Genomic DNA, 22769 nt, shown 5'->3' on the forward strand with positions numbered 1-22769 from the left:
AACTCCACATTCCTATTTAATACAGTTGACACTAAAATGGAAAATAAATAATGGTATAACCATTAGAGGCATGTGGGTTGACATTAGCATGGTGCTGAAAAAATATTTTTGTCTTAAATGTCCTGCAATTACCAGAAAAAGACCAATAATTCCCTTTGTTCTCATGCATCTTGGATGAATTAAGGTATTATCCAAGGAATCAACAGAGTTAAATTTAAAATAAACAAGCAACATTTGAAGACAGTGGTGCAACTGTCATTTTACCTTCATGCAGAGTTCAAATCAAAACATCCATTTACATTTTTCCCTTGACTTAATTACAGATTCAAGTACTGTACAAGAGGACATTATCATCATTATTTTATATAGCACAATTCAAGTACCAAACATCTCCAAGTGCTTCACAAAGTGAAGCACAATTAATGAATGGTACTTCATGTAAACAGTAAATGTATTGTGTTTCAACTCATATATAAATATATATATATATATATATATATATATATATATATATATATATATATATATAATTCCCATTTGTTCATTTCACTGGTAATGTATAAACATATATACATTTTTATTATAGTTTAAAAAACTATTTAATAATGTATTGTTTTAATTGTTTTTGTATTTTGTATTTTCTCCTGTACTGGTACATTAACATTCCTCTTTTACACTGGAAATCATTAATCCCATACTTAGAGAGAGAAAAAGAAAGTCAGAGGACTGTTTAGATTATATTTATTCCATTACTTTCTGCAGGATAAAATGGATTACATTTTTTTTTTTGGGGGGGTGTGAAGCAATAAACAATTGTACCTGGATTTGAATCCTCTGTCTGAATTTTGTGACACTACCTGCACTTGTAATAAGAAGTTAGTGTCAAGAGGATAGGAATGTCTACCCATATTACACATTTAATTTAATTATTATTATTGGTCTAAGGTATTTTTTATTGCTTTCCCAGTCTCAAGTGTGCACCTGCCTATGCTTTCACCAGAACTCTGAACTTTGCGATGGCCAACTGGGAGGGGATTCACACTGGATTCCCACTGTTTAAGTGAAAATGGGGGGTAAAGTTCATAGATGTATAGTTAGAAATAATAAAAAAGAAACATTTGTATGTGTATATCATGATGGGAGGGGTCAATATAGGTAGCAAGTATCAAATAAAAAAATGGAAAAACAAAACAAGCATCTGAACAAATGTATAGCAAATGTATATATGCTACTAAACAACTGAAACCCTATACATAAGCAACACAAAACTTTAATTAAAAAGCTTATAGCAACAGAAACAAAAAAGCACATCAATAAAAAAAAAAAAAATGTCACGCTGTCCTGCCGGGAGACAGCGCTGTGTCGAGGAGGGGGAGGGCTGCTCCAGCATTTGCATAAGGGACAGATGCATGCTGGGAGGCAGCCCCCTTGTAGGAGATGGACAAGACTGGGGGGAGAGTGGGAACTTGTAAATAGTTTAACCATCCTGTTTATATTTGTTTAATTGTCCCGTGACCCCTAGACACTTCTGTGTTCACCCTTTTCTGTCCACCTTGAGTTAATTGTAGGAGTCCAATACCACCCCTCTGATATTACCTCCCTGTCTGTGTCTCTTCAGGTGTCAGTTCATTGCTGTTCTTTTTGAATGCATGAGCCAACACTTTAGAGCTGTTTTTGCCTTAAACTGAAGTCTGCACCTACTCTGAATGCACAAATGATTGAAAGTGTTACAACAACAACAACAACAACACATAAATGTATCTATTCTGGTATATACTGATTATACAAAACTATGCAAATGGATAATAAACAGAACATTGAAATTAAATTTGAATTTGTATGTCAGATATAAAAGCAAAGGAGAGAGAAGTGGGGGAGGAGAATGCTGTGTTGAGGGCCTGGAGAAGCAAGTAGAAGGAATCAAGAGGGATATATACCTTGTACTGAGATACTGCAGCAGGAGAAAAGAAAAGCTGGACACTTGCAGTTTGGGAGTGTTGGTAGTACTGAAATGGACCTTGAACCAAACTAGCTGACAAAAAACAAGAAGACAAACAAACCACTCTCTTTATCGGTTGTGGCATTTCCCTCTAAAATAATAATGCTTAGAAACTACATTTAAAGTTGTAGCTGCCTATGGGGGTTTACAGGTGTGTGTGTGAGAGAGAGTTTATCATCATTTCAATCAAAGGATATTATTTTACTTGTTTATTGCACATTGATTTGCAATGACGTCATTAAATGGACGGATTGTCAACTGCAAAAATTAGTTTGTGTGTGTGTAATTTTGATTCTACGTGTTCATGTTTGGTTAAGAGTAAACACTTTAGTTTGTGGTTGTATCATGGTTTGAATTATATGTTCTATGTTCGGTCATTGATAACACTGCATCACTTTACATTGCTGCTAATGTTTATTGATAATTATTGAGATTTAATTGTATGCGAGTGATCTTTATTTAGCCTACAAAGTTGAAGTTATTATTTACTTGATTGTAAATAAATATGCATATCATACATTTGGCTACTTAATTTAAATGCAACAGACACTTCATAACGTTTGAACATTTAATGTAGGCAGTGTTTCTCAACCCAGGTCCTGACAAACCACTGTCTCTGTCCATTGCATTTAAATTAAGTAGCCAAATGTATGATATGCATATTTATTTAAATTCAAGTAAATAATAACAATACGTATTGTTCTATTCAACAAATTAAATTTTATTTCAAAACCACACACAAGTTCTACAAAACTTACCAACATACACTGTTTTTCCCAAAAGCCATTTGCTTTCTACATGCTGTCAGCGCCAGCACTCTCTTCAATGCCACAATGCTGACTGGGAAAGGATTACTGTGATCATGGAAAAGTCATGGAAAAAAAAAAATCTGATTTCCATGGGAACCCTGAGAATGGCAGCAAGCAATTAAAAGAGAAATCAATCAAACAGACATAATTATTTATTGTTTAATTACTTTTAACATGTAAGGTTCTATCATTGTAACAGAAGTGTACAATTAATTAATTCAGTTAATTTAGATGTAGTTAATATTGGAGTATATAGTACTGCATGGAGCCACCAGCAGAACAATCAAAGTCCCATTTTGCAATTATGAGTTATTGTTTCCATCTTTATTTTTTGATACTTTAATAAATGATTGTAGACAGTAAACTTGTTTACTTTTTGCCATAAATTAATGTCAGGAATAGTGGAGAGATTTGTGCATTTACATATATTTCTGTTTAAAAGTGTGACTTAAATTCTGCCGTGTTTCAAGGTGTACCAGTGACTATGGAGACACATTTATCTAAACAGTGATTAGTATTTTCAACATATTCATGCTGACTTATTCTCAACATTCGTGTATCTCCCTCTCTATACTTACAGCAGGCTGTGACAGAACCACTTTTATCTAAAAAGCAATTTCATGATTTCAATTTGTGGGATTAGTCATGATAATAAAAATGAAAACAAGTTTTACCTTCCAAATGATAACAAGAATGGACAGCAGTTATCACACTGAATATAAGTATGGATAATATCACAATAAAAGCCACCATGCTTATACAATTCATTATGAACTATTCAGAAAATAAAAGTGTTGGACACACTGTTATATATATATTAATCCTGTATATATCATAAAAAGATAGACATATTATATAGATTTATTTAATAGACACACTTAGGACCCAGAGTTTAAAGCAGTACTGTAGGGCATGCTAAAAAACCAAGGGGTGTTTTGTGTTAATTGTTCACTTCAAACAAAATCAAATTTGCAACGAGAGAATATTAATTCCCACAGACATGTTTGCGATTTTCAAACTAATAATGTAGAAGAAAAAAGTGTTAAAGAACACCCTGTGGTTTTGATTAAAAACACACTACATAGCACTTCAACCCACACATCTTAAGTTTTTTTCTGAAATATCATGTTGAACATGATTCAAATAGTTTTTAACACATACATCATACATAAAAGATCAACTTGTCAATTTTAATCCCAATAAAATCAACAAAACATTGCACTTAGACTCCTGAAAGTCTAAAGCTGGAGTAAACCCTGAGCTGCAACATCTAGGTGATTTATTAAATAGTTTCAGCCAACTGTCAACTAGTTTCCCAGCTAATACATTTTGTTCTGGCAAAGTTATGTGATGTTGTAGTTTGGTTTTATTTTGGTTCTGACAAAGATTATGTGAGAAAAATGTTGCATAAACATATAGCTTTGAGCATACGGAATCATTAATGTTCCTTGTGGCACAATAATGCTGTCTCCAACATTAGGTGCTTTTATACTGCCATTTCTAATCCGGATCAAATGCATCGGTAGCATTTGATCAGGATCAGAAGTGGCAGTGTAAACGCACGGCAATCGGATCCAATGTAACTCTCAGGGAGATGGTACAGATCCGGATCAAATGCATCGGTAGCATTTGATCCTGGCAGTGTAAATGCTCGACCAGCTCAAGTTCCGGCATGCACTGCAGCTGCGTGTGTTTTAAAGGCAGGTGGCAAACATTTTTCACCTCAGTGGAGCAGATAAGAGCGAACCTTCCCTACTTATTATAAATATAATATTGTTAAAATGAACACTAAATGACTTGTTACTTTATCTTGGCAAAAAATATAGAATTGTATTTTAATTTAAAATGCTTCAGCTGTGAAAAGTAACTTATATTATGTTTGCAAAAAAAAATGCAAGCGCATTGGTTTTACTTGTTAAAATAATTAGCAACAAGATAAAATGACAGTTTTTCATATAACTATATGAGGACTAATTTAATAATTGCATATAATTAATTTTGGACTTGCGTGCTAGTGTGCATGAGAGGACCCCTGTGGAGCTGTTTCAATGTAATACTGTTTCAATGTAATACTGTGCGCATACGTATCTCCAAGAACATGTTAACATGTGCAGGTTAAAAACATATACTTGTACCTCACACCATTACAGTATGTAATTTAAAATATATGTAGGATGCTACCTGATAAATTGGGATTAAGAATGAATTGAACAAAAAATACACCGAGTAAATTGTTATGATTTTATATTTTGCATGACTCTTATTGAATTGTAAAATGGACCTAAATTCAGTAGATTTTCAGGAATGCAAATAAGGTAGTGTCGATGATGTAGTCCAAAAGCATTCACAAGGGACACACGTTAATGTCTAAAATGTATTTTGTTAAGTGGGAATCAATAGGATATAACATCGTGTTCTGAGTTAGGGAGTATAAAAGTCAAAAGCCATCTAATGGTGTCAGAGAAGACCATTAAAAAGAACAGTGTGTCTCATAAATGCTAGTAGAATAAATTCAGCTTTATTTTGAATGCATTTAAATTATTTCCTGGATCCCATTTTTCTACATTTAAATGAAAAGTACATGCATTCACATGAAATGTTGATTCACATGTTTTATTTAAATAAAATGAGAATGTCAGAATAGACAGGACCAGACAAGTGAAACAAAACTTGAAAGTCAGAACCATTTTTACATGGAAACATTATGTTCACATCAAAAAAGAAAAAAAACTAAGCTCAGGTCACATAACAGTAATTTAAAGAAAGGAGTATTAAACATTAAAATCTGACTACTAAATTGAAAATATGTTGGGGCTACATTTTTGAAATCATGCCACCAATACAACTGTTTGAAAACATCACAGCCAATTTGTAAATGGATACACTTTACAATTTAAGTGGTATTGCAGAAAATTATAATAAAGCCATATACAGATGGGTGACAATTTAAAGGAAAAACCAACATAAAGTATCTCAGTAAGATGTTGGGCCACAATGAGCCACCAGAACAGCTTCAATGCTCCTGGCACAGATTCTACGAGTCTCTGAACTCTACTGGAGGGATGGAACACCATTCTCCCAAAAGATATTCCCTCATTTGTTTTCTTGATGATGGTGGTGGAGAGGTGGTTGTGCTGTCTAACATCTCCCATAGATGTTCAATTGAGTTGAGATCTGGTGACTGCGAAGACCATAGCATATGATTCACACCATTTTCATACTCCTCAAACCATTCAGTGAGCCCTCGTGCCCTGTGGATGGGGGCATTGTCATCCTGGAAGAGACCACTCCCATCAGGATAGAAATGTTTCACCATAGGATAAAGGTGATCACTCAGAATAACTTTGTAATGATTTGCAGTGACCCTTCCCTCTAAGGGGACAAGTGGACCCAAACCATGCCGGGAAAATGCCCCCCACAGAATAACAGAGCCTCCGGACCCCCCTCACTGTAAGGGTCCTATGACCTAACCTTGTAAGGGATTTGTACCGTTCTCTTGGTGTCACCACACATGCACTCGCCCACTTGTCCAGAACACTAGCCAGATGAGCGTTTTTGTGACTTAAGCTCCTGCCATTCATTATTATTATTATTATTATTATTATTATTATTATTATTATTATTATTATTATTTTTATTTCTTGGCAGACCAGGGCGACTTACATTCATGCCAATAATGACCCCTGTTCCAAAGTCACTTAGATCATTTCCTCTTGCCATCTTGATTCAAAAGTCAACTGGTCAACTTGAAATTAAGAAAATTCCTCCAAAGGGTATTGGGTATAACCTTTCCTCATGGAAGACTGAAAAAGACCTATGCCAAAGTTGCTGATAGAGCCCTGTGTGCAGTCAGTCACTTGGCCCACCCCCTGCTTCAGCCCAAGTACAGTCTGAACAGGAGAAACACCCTCTTTGTCTTTTCAATGGGACACAAGAGCCTTACTTCTGAGTTTTGAATTTTTCATTCACAAGCTCTCTTAAGACTCAATACATATATTTTACATATATTTATTATAATAGCTAGTGGTGCGGTGGTGAATATATACCGACATATATAATATATTATTTGATTCCACTAACATGTACCATCGTGGGATAAGTGTTTTCCACCTTCTTGCAGACTACAAGGACTGGTGAGTAACATTTGAGTGTCGATACATTTTTTCCATTGCTTGAAGTGAGATGCGGTTTACTGAGGCTCCAGGAAGCCTAAGCATATGTGGTTTGTTGAGGTTCAACATGCTCACAAACCTCTGCATCACCCAGGCCATTTGGCAGGGCAACTTGTTCACGACTGTGGACTTAAAAGATGCATAGTTTCACATTCCCATACGTCCTGGTCATTGGAAGTATCTGAGGTTCACATCTCAAGGCAAAGCGTTTGAGTGATGGTGTAATGCTTGGTACATCCAGGCTGCAGTCTGTACTTGGGCTGAAACAGGGTGTGGGCTAAATGACTGACTGCACACAGGGGTCTATCTGGGACTTTGGCATAAGGCTTTTCAAGTGTTTCCGTGGGGAAAGGTCATTCCCAACACACTCTGGGGGAACTATTTCGAAATTGAAAAATAATCATCTCTATGTTGGTTCAAACCTTCTTAGACACGCTATTCATTATGTGTATACCGGGTATGTGTTAAAAGCCCCTGAAAATGTAAATTAAAGATGTGAATATTCCTCATCACTTAACATTTATGAAAAGACACACTGTATTGAAATTGTCATTGGAAATGTAGGTATGGAGTGGTTGAAAATGTAACATTCTACCCCTTATATCATTGAAATTCACAATTGTATAGATACTAGAGAAAAATAAATCAATCGTGTTATGAAAGAAAGACTATGCGATGATGGGAATCAGTTGACATTTATAAATGTGATCTTCTTTTAGAAAGATTAAGATACCTTGGGGAAGGTACGATTTTTTTTTCTCTCTCTGAGAATCAGGTGTAACATCTTTATTCCCACAAGACTATCAGCTCCAACAGCATGCTAATTAGCCTTTGTAGGTTTTGCTGCTGACAAAGACCTTTACCAAAAAGACAGCCTGACACAACCAATTGAAAGTTGCTAATGAGGAAGCCAGGAGAAGCCCATTAGAATGTTAAACAGAGCCTTGTACAACTCTTACAGTTATAGTATAACCATAGATTGGCAATATTTTTCATCACTGTACTCTAGTTCCTGCTGTCTGTTCCATATTTTGTCATCATTTATTTCTTGAGATAGTTATCAGAGATGTGTACTTCATTGCTGATCTAAAGGAATTGTAACTATGAATTCCCTTTTGCTCATCAAAAGAAAATTAAAAACTGTATGATTTGTATCATACAATTATATTTAGCTGTAGGGTCCTTGCTAAATTTAATACAAAAATCAGTCTGAGAGACTGTCTGATAATAATAAAAGTTGTTGATGCAGTAAATAATTAGCAAAATAACCATAGTTAACAGAGCACGCTTTTTAAATACTATTTCAAACCAAATATTGGAAAGACGAATTTGTACTAAGAATAGACTCATTTTTAGTATAGTATGAGATGCTCAGAATTATACTGTTTATTAAAGATGTACTTTTCTAAATTAAACTTTGCAAAACTGTAATACTTAACACAATCCTAACTTCTTTGCAAATAATGTTTATCACATGTGCAATGTTTTTAAGGTCAACATCGAAAAACATTTACTTGAATATGAACATGTTTCTTACCCCTTTCAAAGTCTTCGATTGTCATTGTCACTTTAGAAATACATTTGCTTATTTTATTTTCATCTCTATACTTGTGAGTAGATAGTAGGGTCCTATGGGCACGGCCTATTTTGTTATGACGTATGACCTAACCTTATTAATATTCCTATGTCATAATTGGGGGGCGTGATTTTAGGTAGAGTTATTTCCTTAATTATTCCTACGTCATATCCGTCAGAAAGTGTACACCCATAAAACCCTGAACAACAAGGCCACCCATAACCCCCCCCCCCCTATCCTCTGAAGGCACTGCCCCCGAAACTCTCCTCTCTATTTAAGAGCCCGCACTGCTTTTAGGCAATACCGCTTTAATTCTCAGCATCTGAAACATCCAGCTTCTTCAACATGGCCAGCGACATCAACGTGAAACCCCGCAAGAAGCAAGCCCGGGCAAGCGTTCCTGCACTTACCGGTTTGAAGATTGAGCGCACCTGGGTGCTGTTCTGTGGGGCTCAATTGCATCAAATTTCAAATAGAAACCAAGATGGTGCCGATCTCTCTCCTCTCAACTCTAAACTTTTATTAGAACCTTTTTGGCTCTCAAAAAAACATTTTTAAATCACCTAGACCTATAGTCAACAACCACTAAGAATATTTCAGGCCTTTATAAGAGCTAAAAAACAACCTGAACCAAGAAAATAACTATAAAGATCTAAGATAACCATTGCTCTAATAGTTTTTACGGTGATTTTTTTTTTTTTTAAATAGTTATGCATTGTTTGGTATTAAACATGTCACAAACTACTCAGAACAGCGTTTATCACCGCAAAAGAGATATTTGGGTTTATTTTACAAAGCTTATAAATTATATAGGTTAAAAGTATTCTGAATGTTTTGATATCACACGTCATACCTACTGTTGTCTGACCCATCTCCCGCGGTGTGAGCGATTTAGCCTTGAATGATGTGATCTATTTAGCATTGAGTGATCAGCTGTTTTTATTTTTTAAACGATGCCTTATCATTAGGTATTGAGACAGCTAAAATACATTAAAAGCACATCATTATCTTAAGTCTAACTCTTACGAGCTTTAAGACCCTAGAATATATTTAAGTAAAATGAATGAACACATTATGTGAGAGAGCTAATATAAAATAAAATATAACCACAGCTTTTTTTTTTACAAAAACAATTAACCTATACAGACACACGCACACACGCTTTTTTATTTTATTTTTAATTAAATTTGTCTTATTATTAAACAAACTGGACATCCTCAGATGTTTCCAGAGAATCGTGGGGAGAGACAGAGACAGAGACAGTGTGGATAACATAAGTACCCTATGCAAAACTGGCATTGTTAGGACCTGGGACCATTACAGACAACAGACCTTGTTGATCTTATAAAATGATTGGGCGAGAGAGACAGACAAAGACAGAGACAGAGACAGTGTGGATAAGATAAACACCCTATTCAAAACTGGCATTGTTAAGACCTGGGCCCATTACAGACAACAGAACTTGTTGATCTTATAACGGTTTAGATTTCCTAATCCATTACATGTATATTTAAAAAAAAAAAAGCCCCCAAACCACTACAGGAGGATCTGACCCATTCACACTCTACAGTTGACCAACAAGAACAACAAGAACAACAGGGTTATGGGTGGCTTTGTTGTTCAGGGTTTTATGGGTGTACACTTTCTGACAGATATGACGTAGGCATAATTAAGGAAATAACTCTACCTAAAATCACGCCCCCCAATTATGATGTAGGTATATTAATAAGGTTAGGTCATACGTCATAACAAAATAGGCTGCGCCCATAGGACCCTACTATCTACTCTTGCGGTCATACTCAGTATATTCTCCTTTAGCAAAAAAATTATAATAACAAAAATGCTATGTTCAATAACACAAATCTTAGATTGAAAAAGGTTTGCTAGGCATTAGACAATTGGTCTTGTTATCAGAACCCATCATATGGTGACATATCTCTCAGAATCTACAAAGGGAAGAGTTTAGTTTACTTTTGTTCTTTGTTCATATTGAAATAAAATAATATTAAAAACTGGATGGCCCTGCAAAGCATACAGACGTGCTCAAATTTGTTGTTACCCCAAATGAAGAATGAAGAATGCACATTTCCCCTGAAATAACTTGAAACTGACAAAAGTAATTGGCATCCACCATTGTTTATTCCATATTTAATAGAACTCAGACTTTGCTTTTGATTTTGTTTTTAAAGATAATATTGTAAATAATAAAACAAATAAAAATGGCATGGACTAAAATGATGGGACCCTCAACCTAATATTTTCTTGCACAACCTTTTGAGGCAATCATTGCAATCAAACATTTTCTGTAGCTCTCAATGAGACTTATACACCTGTTAATAGGTAGTTTGGCCCACTCTTCCTGAGCAAACTGCTCCAGCTGTCTCAGGTTTGATGGGTGACTTCTTCACACTGCAAGTTTCAGCGCTTTCCATAGATGTTCGATAGGATTCAGATCAGGACTCATAGTAGGCCACTTCAGAACAGTCCAATGTTTTATTCTTATCCATGCTTGGGTGCTTTTAGCTGTGTGTTTTGGGTCAATATCCTGTTGGAGGACCCATGACCTGCGACTGAGACAGAGCTTTCTGACACTGGGCAGTACGTTTCGCTCCAGAATGCCTTGATAGTCTTTGAGATTTCATTGTGCCCTGCACAGATTCAAGGTACCCTCTTCCAGGTGCAGCAAAACAGCCCCAAAACATAACCGAGCCTCCTCCATGTGTCACTGTAGGTATGGTGTTCTTTTCTTTGAAAGCTTAGTTTTTTCATCTGTGAACATAGAGCTGATGTGACTTGCCAAAAAGCTCCAGTTTTGACTCGTCTGTCCAAAGGACATTCTCCCAGAAGGATTGTGGCTTGTCAAAATGCATTTTAGCAAATTCCAGTTTGGCTTTTTTATGTTTTTCTTTCAAAAGTGGAGTCCTCCTGGGTCTTCTTCCATGGAGGCCACTTTCGCACAAAAGGCGACGGACGGTGCGATCAGAAACTGACATACCTTCACCTTGGAGTTCAGCTTGTATCTCTTTGGTAGTTATCCTTTTTCTGCCATTCGCACTATCTTTCTGTTCAATCTGTGGTCAATTTTCTTCTTGCGGACTAGCCCAGGGAGTTTGGCTACAGTTCCATGGACCTTGAACTTCTTAATAATATTTGCAACTGTTGTCACAGGAACATCAAGCTGCTTGGAGATGGTCTTGTAGCCTTTACCTTTACCATGCTTGTCTATTATTTTCTTTCTGATCTCCTCAGACAACTCTCTCCTTTGCTTTCTCTGGTCCATGTTCAGTGTGGTGCACACAATGATACCAAATGACACAGTGACTACTTTCCTCCATTTAAATAGGCTGAATGACTGATTACTGATTACAAATTTGAGCAAGTCTATATATTGTAGGATGCATATCCTCTTCACTTCTCCAATTCTAGGGTTTTAATAGTGAACCTAACTGATTAATTATGGTCAATTCCACATTGTGTCAGTATAAAGGAAAATACAAAATGTATATACTTATTTATAAATCTCTGGAATCTGCATAGGTCTTCTTAAATTGATTATATATAGTAAATATGTATAATGTAGGGTGATGCCACACTTATACCATCATCACTTTTGTCCACATAATATTCGTTTTCAAATTCAAACTTCCATTTTGTGAACATACAACCATTCAACCATAATGTAAGAATAGTAATGTCTTCCATTTTATTTTACAACACCAACAAATATGTATGTGTAATCTGTAGACTGTATGAAAAAGTTATTTGGGTCAAATCAGTTTTGTGTATCTATAAATATAATGACAGTACTCATCAGCAATTTATTCAAATAAGTTATTTCTTGTGGTGTAGGCTATATTATAGTCAGTGGGAAATGCTGCAATCTGTGACATCTGCCTATTGTAAAATACTTAATAACATAATAGCTTTTCCGGACCAAACAAATACTTATATGAAATGTGTAAAAGAAAATTACCTTTGGAATTAATCTTGCTTTTTATTCTTGAATCCAAAATGAGTGTGAGTGAGTATCTTGGATTTAAGGCAAACTGTGAAGGGTCAGGGAGACTGAATTTGCATAATATAGTATAGGGCAATGACCTGGCAGGGGATCCAAGAGTATCTTTTTAATGAGCTATCATGTAAGCAAACCAACTGTCCTTGATTTATTTCCTAATTTGCGTCCATCTGGAGAACATACAAAATGATGTCTAAACTCTATATTCAATAATCTCAGTAAAAGCAATGTCACTGGTTAGAAAGCATTATAACAACATATCCTCTTTTAAAATGCAAATGAGATGCTGTTGAAACACATGATGAGCTGATTATAACACGTTTGTATTATTTTTACCAGTTCTCTTGCCAAAAGAAAACCAACAACTAGCTATGCACTTAGCCAAGCCAATTAGACTCAGAATAAGATGAGACACAAGGTATCATGGAGCAAGGCAATTTTGCATTTACTGATGAAGTCAATAGGTATATGAACACATCAGCAATTTTCTTGACAGAAGTTCAATACATTCTTATCAGGCTGGATCTATCAGGGTGGACCTGTACCCAGTGCTTACATTGTGGATATCTTAAATGAAAACTTCACTGGACTTCACATACTTGAACCTTAATTGTGTTAAATTTGAGAATTTAAATAAATTTTACTCTGCTATAATTTAAAAAAGATTACATTTTATACTGCTTTTTATTTTATTTATTTTTTTACGTGAAATAAGAACATTATATAGTAATGCATAATCTAGGATAGAACTTTCTGTTTGTAGAACATCATCTTATCCTAGTACAGGCCAGCAATTTACATGATGGCTATTATATTGTTTGCTAAAGAATTAAAGCACACAAAGATTAAAAGCTAGAGGGGTCTTTTAGCCCATCTTGCCCATTAGCTTATTCCAGAATTTCAAACATTAAGTTATTTGAGACATCAAGATAGTTAGCTAAACCTATGAAGCTGATATTATTATGGACACCACAGATGACAAGATAGACCTATCTCTTAAAAATGCAGTTTAGAAAATGGAGAACAATGTGTGGGTACATTGATGTTCAGAATGCCAGAATACATATTACTGGCCTCCTTCACAAAAGACAATGGTTCCAATGCAAAACGATGAGAAAAATCTATGTACTATCACACGGCTAATTCCAAACATAACAGTTGAAACAATATAATGTACATGGAAACATTGTCTGAATTGCTTGCCAGCAAATGTGAGCCTGCAAATAAAAGGAAATATGTGTAAGACTGATGTGAAGATCCAGCACAACGTCAACACAAACTATTCGCCTCTTTGCGAAAAACATCCCACAGATCACAGTCTCCCAATGTATGAACATGTAATTTTTCTCTGCTTTTAAACTGAGTACAAGAATAGCACACAAACTCAAGGCAGTAGATAATTTGAGATCAACATCAAAGTGAGTCTTTCTTTTGCTTATCTTTAGCCTGCAGGCAGCTAATTACTCATTCAATAGTTTCATGTGTCTTTACTGCAAACCTCACTTGTTATTTTAATTTTCTTCTTGTGTTTCACTCAGAAGTTCAAACAACTAGCTAAGGTATTTTACTTCCTTTAAAAAATTAAGTATGTTTAAATTTAAATTGGCTTGAACGATGGTTGTGATGTTTTATTTGTTGTCATTTTCTCTTGTACCTAGTATTTTTATAACATATTATGTATTACATGTACTACATCTACATTTCATAATAATCTGATACCAATTATCCTACAATTATCAATAATTACAGTGAAATATGAAGGCATGTGTACAGAAGCTTGAAAAATAAGACCCATATTCCAATACAGAAATATTGAGATGAAAAACATATTTTATAACTAGAAGTAGCAGTATAACACAACCTGTATTAAATTAATGGTGCTTATTAATTCTTACTGCATATGTTCAGTAAGATTCCCAAGGCTTTACTGTCACAGTGTTTCACCACTGTCATTAATGTTTACAACAAAAATAATTTATTGTTTCCCTATTGAGAAGGCATTAAACTGTAATAAACAACGGTTATAGAAAACAAAATGAAACTACATGATAATATGAACACATGGAATGAGTGTCTGAAGATTCTATTTGTATGTATTTATTTATATTAAAGAACTGACTGTAAATATACCCTTGGTATTTTTATTCGATTTTCAAGGAAAATTCTATGTTGATATCCCAGGTATAATAGAGCAAATTGGGTATAAATGAATTACTTGGTGTAGAAAATGTTCCAGAGCTGGCTTGTGTAGTTTAACGGAAATATAGAAATATTGCAGGCTACAGTTTTATTGTCAAAGATCGCTAGGTTAATAATACGTTAATACAAACAGTAGGCAAACTATAATATTCTATATTAAATTTAATCTCTGATAAGAATATGATCACATAATGTGGACAGAGGAAAAAAGAGGTTATTACCTGAGCTGCAAGATATGATTTTGGCAGCAAATATATCAATAAACAGCACCAGAGGAACATGTGTGATGTTATCAGAGGCTGCCATGAAAGTATTAAATATGGGAAGTGAACCAAAAGAAATGGTTGTCATATTCTTTACATTCATCTCAGCTGTCCCTGCATAGCACAGCATTGAGTCATACTGGCGCTGTGGCGTAGACATTCCCACAGTCTGACATCCTCAACAGGATGGTGAATAAATAAAGTGGATCCTTACTGACAAGAGAAAGAAATGCATTATGGTTTCTATTTAGTGCCTTAATACATGAGTATTCTGTGATATTGCTCATGGGATCCATCAAATTGCAATGACACCTCCTGCCGTTTGCAGAGAAAAACCTGCCCCAGTGAAGTAGCAAAGGAACAGTATTTATCTAATAATAATGAAAAGATCATAATAAACGATTCAGCAAGGTGCCATTTATATAAGAAGGTGTTCGGGGTATGCACAAATGCCAGTTAGCAAGGCCAAGGTTGTACAAGTCATGCTGTCACTTACTCTTATTAGTATTCACAGCAGGACTTGGCTCTGTCTCCAGTTATAAGTTATAGAGCATAACAAGCAGTTGACATGTTTAATAAAATTACAAGTTAACTGTCACCTACTGTATGTATAAAGTGTATTAGGGCAGCAGGGAAATCTGTTGCCATCAAAAAAAAAAAAAAAAATCTTGTTCATACATTCTAATTTTACAAATAGGTAAATGGACAGGTTATTGAATTAATAACTAATAATACATTGCAGAAATGTTAAAATTATTATATTAATATTGTAGAAGTATGCAGAACCAGGAGTGACTGGATTATTTTGTTCAGAAGGTACGTGGCACCCAATCTTTATTAAACTGCTACAAACTAAACAGTCATTTTCAGCAGTCTGTCCGTCTCTTTCTCTGGCCAACTCAACTCAGCTCTTTACAATGAACATGTTCTCCGTACCTGCAGGCTCTTGTGGTCCCAGTGGACTTCCCATTTATACTACACACACTGCCTATTGAAAATCCCAGATGTGAGCTTGCATCGCACCCCCTAGCCATTGTACTTCTGGTTAGAGAGCTGTGTGACACAAGTTAGCCTAGAATGTGCTCATAGCATGGGTAAACTTTCCAGTTCCCTGGAACATGCCTCTGGTTCAGACATTTCTGTTCCATTAATGCCGTTTCCTCTGGATTGCAAATGTTTCATCTGCCACTAGATTTTGTCCAAAACCCATTGGTCTGATCTGATTATAACACATTTGCTGCTGAAATGGACACACTATTCCATCCCGTTTTCATTTGATTGTTTCCTCTGATGCCTGTGTTTGACTCTGCTTGTGAACACATGTAATGACAAGCTATACCAAGAAAATCTGGAAGCTTCTGTTCAAGGAGTTAATGTTTCACCTGATGATTTATTTCTTTATTTTTAAGAAAGAAAAATAATGGTGTACAAATATTTGGCCACTACTCGCATAGTTTTCAGCATCTCATGCACAAGCAAGCTTCCTCTGTCACACTCTGCCGTACAGTGGCGAACTCAACTGTAGCTCTCTCAGCTCTCCCTCACTATTAAATATCTTTCCTCTATAGAGTACTTTTAAAATCCTAGAGTTTGGAAAAACCTATACATGCCACACACAACCTATCAGATAACCTACCTGGTACAACAATCTGTGTTCAATCATTGAGCTAATTGCTATATTAAAAGACTTAGGAACATGTAAATATTGTAATTGTATGTATACATGTTGGTGGTTAATTTTACAGTTTTACTTTTCAAAATGGTTATTGATATTAGAAAAAAAATTAACACATTGGAATAATGGATTGTCATGCCCTAATTCAAACTTATTAAAAGCAAACAATTCTCTCTGATACATGTTCCATTTTGTAAAGCATTTTTATTGTTTTAATGTATTCAGTGAGACTGAACTGAACACATAGCTATGGCTTAAATCATTTCTTCGACCTGTCAACCTGTTAAAAGTGCTTCCAAAAAATAAATTAAAAAATCATACTACTCATTTTAAAGTGCAAAGTACACTGCAAATAACATACAGAATTATGATAAAACAGAAACGAATAAAAGACAAAAAATATTTGTATTATTATTTGATGCAATATATAGATTTAAAGTTGTGAATTTTTAATAAACGTCAATCAGTAATTTTAAAAGTAGATTCAATATATTGGGAAATATATGCACAATAGAAAAATAAATGGACGATAGTAAATGGTATTGTTTAGCCAGTGTAATTGTTTTTATTATTTAAGTGGGCATGCCTTTGTCTATTTTTAGATTTCATATAAAAAAGCTCAATGTGAAGAGAAAGACTATATACGATTCAAGTAGATTATTATGTATACAACACAAAAGCATGGATCAGGTTACAGCTGGAAAGTATCTAAAATAAAAGCTTCAGTAAAATAGTTTTCAGTAGCATAACCATTTCCTCCTGCAACAGCATGTACATTAGATAGCAGAGAAACTCACCCAGCCATTTTACTGCTTCTGTCCTCAAAGGTTCTACTTGCTAGAGTAAATAATGTCACTGCATGCATAACAATGTTTGCTATATCAAGGCTCTCCCACTGGACAATATATCAGATTTCTGTCTTTTTTTTAATACTAGAAGAATGCCTTACTCCTGCAAGCATATTGCCACTTTATAAATGCCGTAAACACTGCAAGCCTGCCTTGGCAGCCATTCTGTTGATATTGAATTATTATCAGTCTGATCGCATAAAGCAGCAGCCCACTTGATTACTTAGATACCAAACAGATTGTTCATGACTCTTCATAACTGTAACAGAAGACTGAATATAGTACCGATGCAAGTAATGAAAGCAATCTGAAAAAAGAAGTCTCATCACAGCTGGCTGATGATTTTAATAAAGACGGAGTTTATTAAAATAAGAACTTGCTGGCTAAGCATTATCAGGACACATAAAAGACTGAAATTCATACATCACAAAACACTGGTTTATACTTAATCTTAGGTGGCAGAAATGATAGTAGTAGATAGGGAGTTTGGGGAGAAATACCTCTGGGAGCATTTATACTAATTAGATATGTTCTCCGTCACCTTTTGTGTTGGTTTGTGGGTACAATTGCATGATAAACAGTGGAACTCTCAGGATCATGCTTTGCTCGGATAACTGAGTGATCCGACTATTGCATTCAAAAACAATAGCTTTCTTGGAGGTAATGACATGAGCAAGTGACCTCAGTGAGTCATGGTTAAGATTGGTTCCCAGTGGGTGATTTCTGATTTGGTTGGGAAGTGCACAGAACACTTCTCTTTGGATGTCAGTTCCCTTGGGGATGCAAGTATGTTTGATGTACCGCATAGTCTGTAGACACTCTGAAGTCTGTGGGTTCTGCATGCCTTACACGAGGGTTAGCTGCATTGTGTTAGGTCTATCTTTTGGAAAGGTTCATACATTGTGGTCCCACTGTGGGCAACTGGGTATGAATATGTTTTGCATTGTAAGAACTCAAGAACTTAGTACTGACTGAAGGGAATGTTTCATGTGGCATTTTCATGGTTGCATGTTTTCTATATAACAGGGTTTGTTGCTGACAAAAACGGTGCAACAGTGAGAGCTGAGTAGGGCCTGGGTTTCAATGCTACATGAACAAATTATGTTAGATAGTGTAGCTACATAGAGCAATAGTATATTGTGATACAACCCTGACCACCAATGTAATATTTTAAAATGTATTTATATTTATATTTAAATAGATACATATTGTTGTAGTTGGTAACATCACATTTTAAACATTACAAGCTGAACTATGCAAATATATTTTCTTCATTTTTTCCTTAGGATAAATGTGATTAAATGAGAGTCCTGGAATCCAAAGTGGGTAAAAGGTTTTTGGAGTTTTCCATTACTTTATAGAAACAATTTAATTCATATATGTACCAATTTATTTATGACTGTGCTTCACCCCCAAGATCTCTGTAGTTCAGTTAAAGCCTTCCATATCTCCTGCATTGAATAGTTTGAAATTGCAGCCTTTTTAAAATTCCATGGGAAGTGTGCCAATGTTAAAGTGTGTGCAGTATGACACTCTCAGTGAACCTGTGTAAAGCTTACTTTCATTTAAAGGAGCAGTAAAAATAATTAAAATAACCAAATAACAATAAAAATATATATAATATTGTGTGGTTAGACAGACAAGACCTGGGCAGGGGCTCTACTCCGGCCCTCTTGTGTGCATGAGCATTAAAACTACATAGGCAGTCGTATTAAAATAACAGAAAACGAACCAAAATCATGATACATTATTAGTATGCTTTCATGGTGAGTTGCACACACCTCCAAAACAGCTACCATTGCATGTTTGTTACAAATAAATAAAACAAAAGTGTCCTTAACCTGGATAATTGATTGAATGAAACAATATTGATAAACTTCACAAAGAGTAAATTTGCAAATGCAAATTATATCAACAAAGCAGAAATATCCAGAATTTAAACTGGATCTATTAGGCTTAATCCATTATTACTTGCCAAAGTGACCTCTAAATATTATGTTTGTCCTCTTAAAAGTTGTAAATAGTATTTTGTCAGATATATTCTGTTTATAGCATGGAAAATAGGAACTAGAGTAGATGAGACTGTTAGAAACATTGATATGCATGACAGAGCAATATATGAATAGTCCAAACACTTTGTCGCAGCTGAGTTATCACAGTTTGTATTCAACTAGACAGGTATTGACAGATTCATTTATAGGGTTCTTGTTTTTCATAATAAAATGTACGCTTTTATTTGTGTGTATCATTGTTAATGGGCTATCAAATGCTGTGTTTGGTCTATAAGATAATGTACAAAAAAAAAAATAATACAGTAATTATAGTATTCACTGTGTTTAACATTGTGCATTTCCTGTCTGTAGCAGTGATGTTGAAACAATATGGGTCCAATGAAATAAAAAATGTGGAATTTGCAGCTCTGAACATCACAACGCAACGTCTGTCTGTATTAAACACTCATACTATTATTTTCCCAAAGTATTTGCTTATCCAAAGGATGTCCAACAGTCAGTATATACTTGATCTCATACTCCAAGGCAAGGTTCCAGCCTAATTCTACAATTATACACTGCTGCTCTGACTTTTCTGCCAACAAGCTTTACCACTCCCATAAAAAAATGTGCAGATATGCCTATGTAACACTTGTACAGTGTTTTAATTTTATATTTTCAAAATGTGTTTGTTTACATCTTCGCATAGTCACAAAAGGCTTTTAGACAACGTTGAAATGGTCTAAAACAAACTGAAACTGCAAGGGCATTTTCAGGTTGTTTTCTCACAAACATTTTATTGAGTTCATTCCCACAGGATTGTTTTGTAAAACAAGATCTGTGAAAAAGTGTGTTTGGCACCGCAGATCATTTTAGATTTGATACCATGAAAGTTTAGCAGTGCGATACGGATTTGGAAAAGAAATCCACATTTTCATTATCATTATTACCATTGCACATTATCAGCTTTAATTGCATTGTAATTACATTGCAGTAATTAATATTCTGTTGTTCAGATCATGGACATTTCAAAATTTTGCATCTTAATTTTAAACTCTTTCTTATATATCTCTTTCTGATTTTTAAAAGCATTAACAGAGTGGTTTTGTTTTAGAGCGCTTCATAAAAGATACTTTTGAATTTAAACCACCAGCCCTATTGAAACAATTCTCATCAGGTTGCAGAATACACAAGTACTGAATTGTGTTTTAAACAGCAAGTTGACCTACTGTTTACAGCATATGAATGAACCTGAGTACCTGTTTCTATGAAATCTATTTTAAAGAAGAAGCCATGAGTTAATTTGCATATATATGCCAGATAAGACTTTGCTCATGGAAACAAACCCTGTAGTTAATTTACATACGCACAAGATAATGTGCTTTTCAACCTTCTGGAGACAGACACCCAAGTCATTTGTATCAACCATGTGAAAGTCACACAGAGGAGAAACAGAAGACATTTTGAGGCCAACATCTAAAATAAAGTTTATATCAGGCCATACATACAACATGTGTGTGTGAGCGTGTGACCCAGCAGGAATAGGATTGGAGATTTCTAGTTTATAGACTCACTATTGCAACACTATTATATTTCTACATATGTCTAGTTTATTTAGGTGCAATACATTATTTTCATGTTTTAATTCATGTACATTTCTAGAATTATGTATCATCATTCATATTGAGCACTACCATATAGAGAGATATTAGTTCTCAGGTAGACCCAGGAATATCAAATCACTCCTTATCTTTATGTGGCTTATTGTATTCCTTTATCTGTCCTCTATTTATCAAAACAATAAAATTAAAACACACATATGTATGCATGCATATATATAGCTCTGGAAAAAATTAAGAGACCACTGCAAAATTATCAGTTTCTCTGGTTTTACTATTTATAGGTATGTGTTTGGGTAAAATGAACATTTTTGTTTTATTCTATAAACTACGGACAATATTTCTCCCAAATTCCAAATAAAAATATGAATGGAATGGAATGGCTGCCATACATGTAGAGATGCTGATTTAAGACAAATTTGCAGTGGTCTCTTAATATTTTCCAGAGCGGTATATCTGTGTATGTGTGTCTTCAAAACTGTGCATCATCCATATACATTTAAAATTACCATTGGAAATATTTAGCTTGTGTTTAGTAATATATTTTGTATACTTCACTAATAAGCTTAGAAGCCTCTTGTAGTCTAGTTTTGATCTTGCACAGATCTCACAGTTTTTAATGATCTTTTGTACTTCTTAGATTCTATTGACCTGTAAGTACATATTTTAATTATTCTGCATGATGCTGACATTTAACCAATGTTGCATAGTATTTACATTTCATTGATGCTGTAGACTCCTTACATTTGATTGACCTTTCACAGTTCCTTCATTTTACTGATCTTGCAAAAAACGATTCAGTGACATTATGTTGAACCACTTTACATTCATTCTGAAGATGTTGATAGTAAACTCCTGATTATGCACCTTTAAAATAATGATGTGAGTTAAAGTAACTAGATGTGCTATACAATCTTTCATCGGCCTCCACTGCTCTGCATCCTGGCAAGGAAATTTTATACAGACCAAAATTAGTAGTATAGTTTGTCCTGTACCTTTATATTGTTTCAGTTGGCCAATGAAGAGAACCTATGCAAAATCTTTCTGTTTTCGTTCATCCTATCAATCATGTCTTAATCTAAAGACTACATTTGTATACCAATTAGTGGACATGATGGAGTTGCAACCAAAAGATAAAACACCTTTGGAAATGCTGGAACAACTAGTTAATACATTTTACTTTTTTTTATCCCATAACACAGTCCACATTCCTATCAGAATTATTACAAGGATATTGTCATGAATGCTGTTTAAATTGCATAATAACAATACTAAAGGGAAAACTCATTTAATTTTAGACTTAAAAAGCTATGCATGACATGGTTAAGAACTATTCACTCACACTGTTCTTTATGAAACAGTAATGCCATCAAACAATAGCCTTTGGGAAGACTTTTTTCAACTGAATTCTGTTGAAATATGTTTGTTGTTGTTGTTTCTTTTAATGCTTTCATGCATATTAAAAAAAAGTGACTGCAAACCTAAATTCAAAAACGTAATACCCTGATAAGCTCTCCTTTCCAAGGGAATTATAGTGTAATTCGAATACAATTAAAAATATATCATACTTCCACATTCCTGTGAGGACATATTTTCCTAATGT

Source organism: Amia ocellicauda, chromosome 13 (genome assembly GCF_036373705.1).
Source record: "Amia ocellicauda isolate fAmiCal2 chromosome 13, fAmiCal2.hap1, whole genome shotgun sequence".
Lineage (NCBI taxonomy): Eukaryota > Metazoa > Chordata > Actinopteri > Amiiformes > Amiidae > Amia > Amia ocellicauda.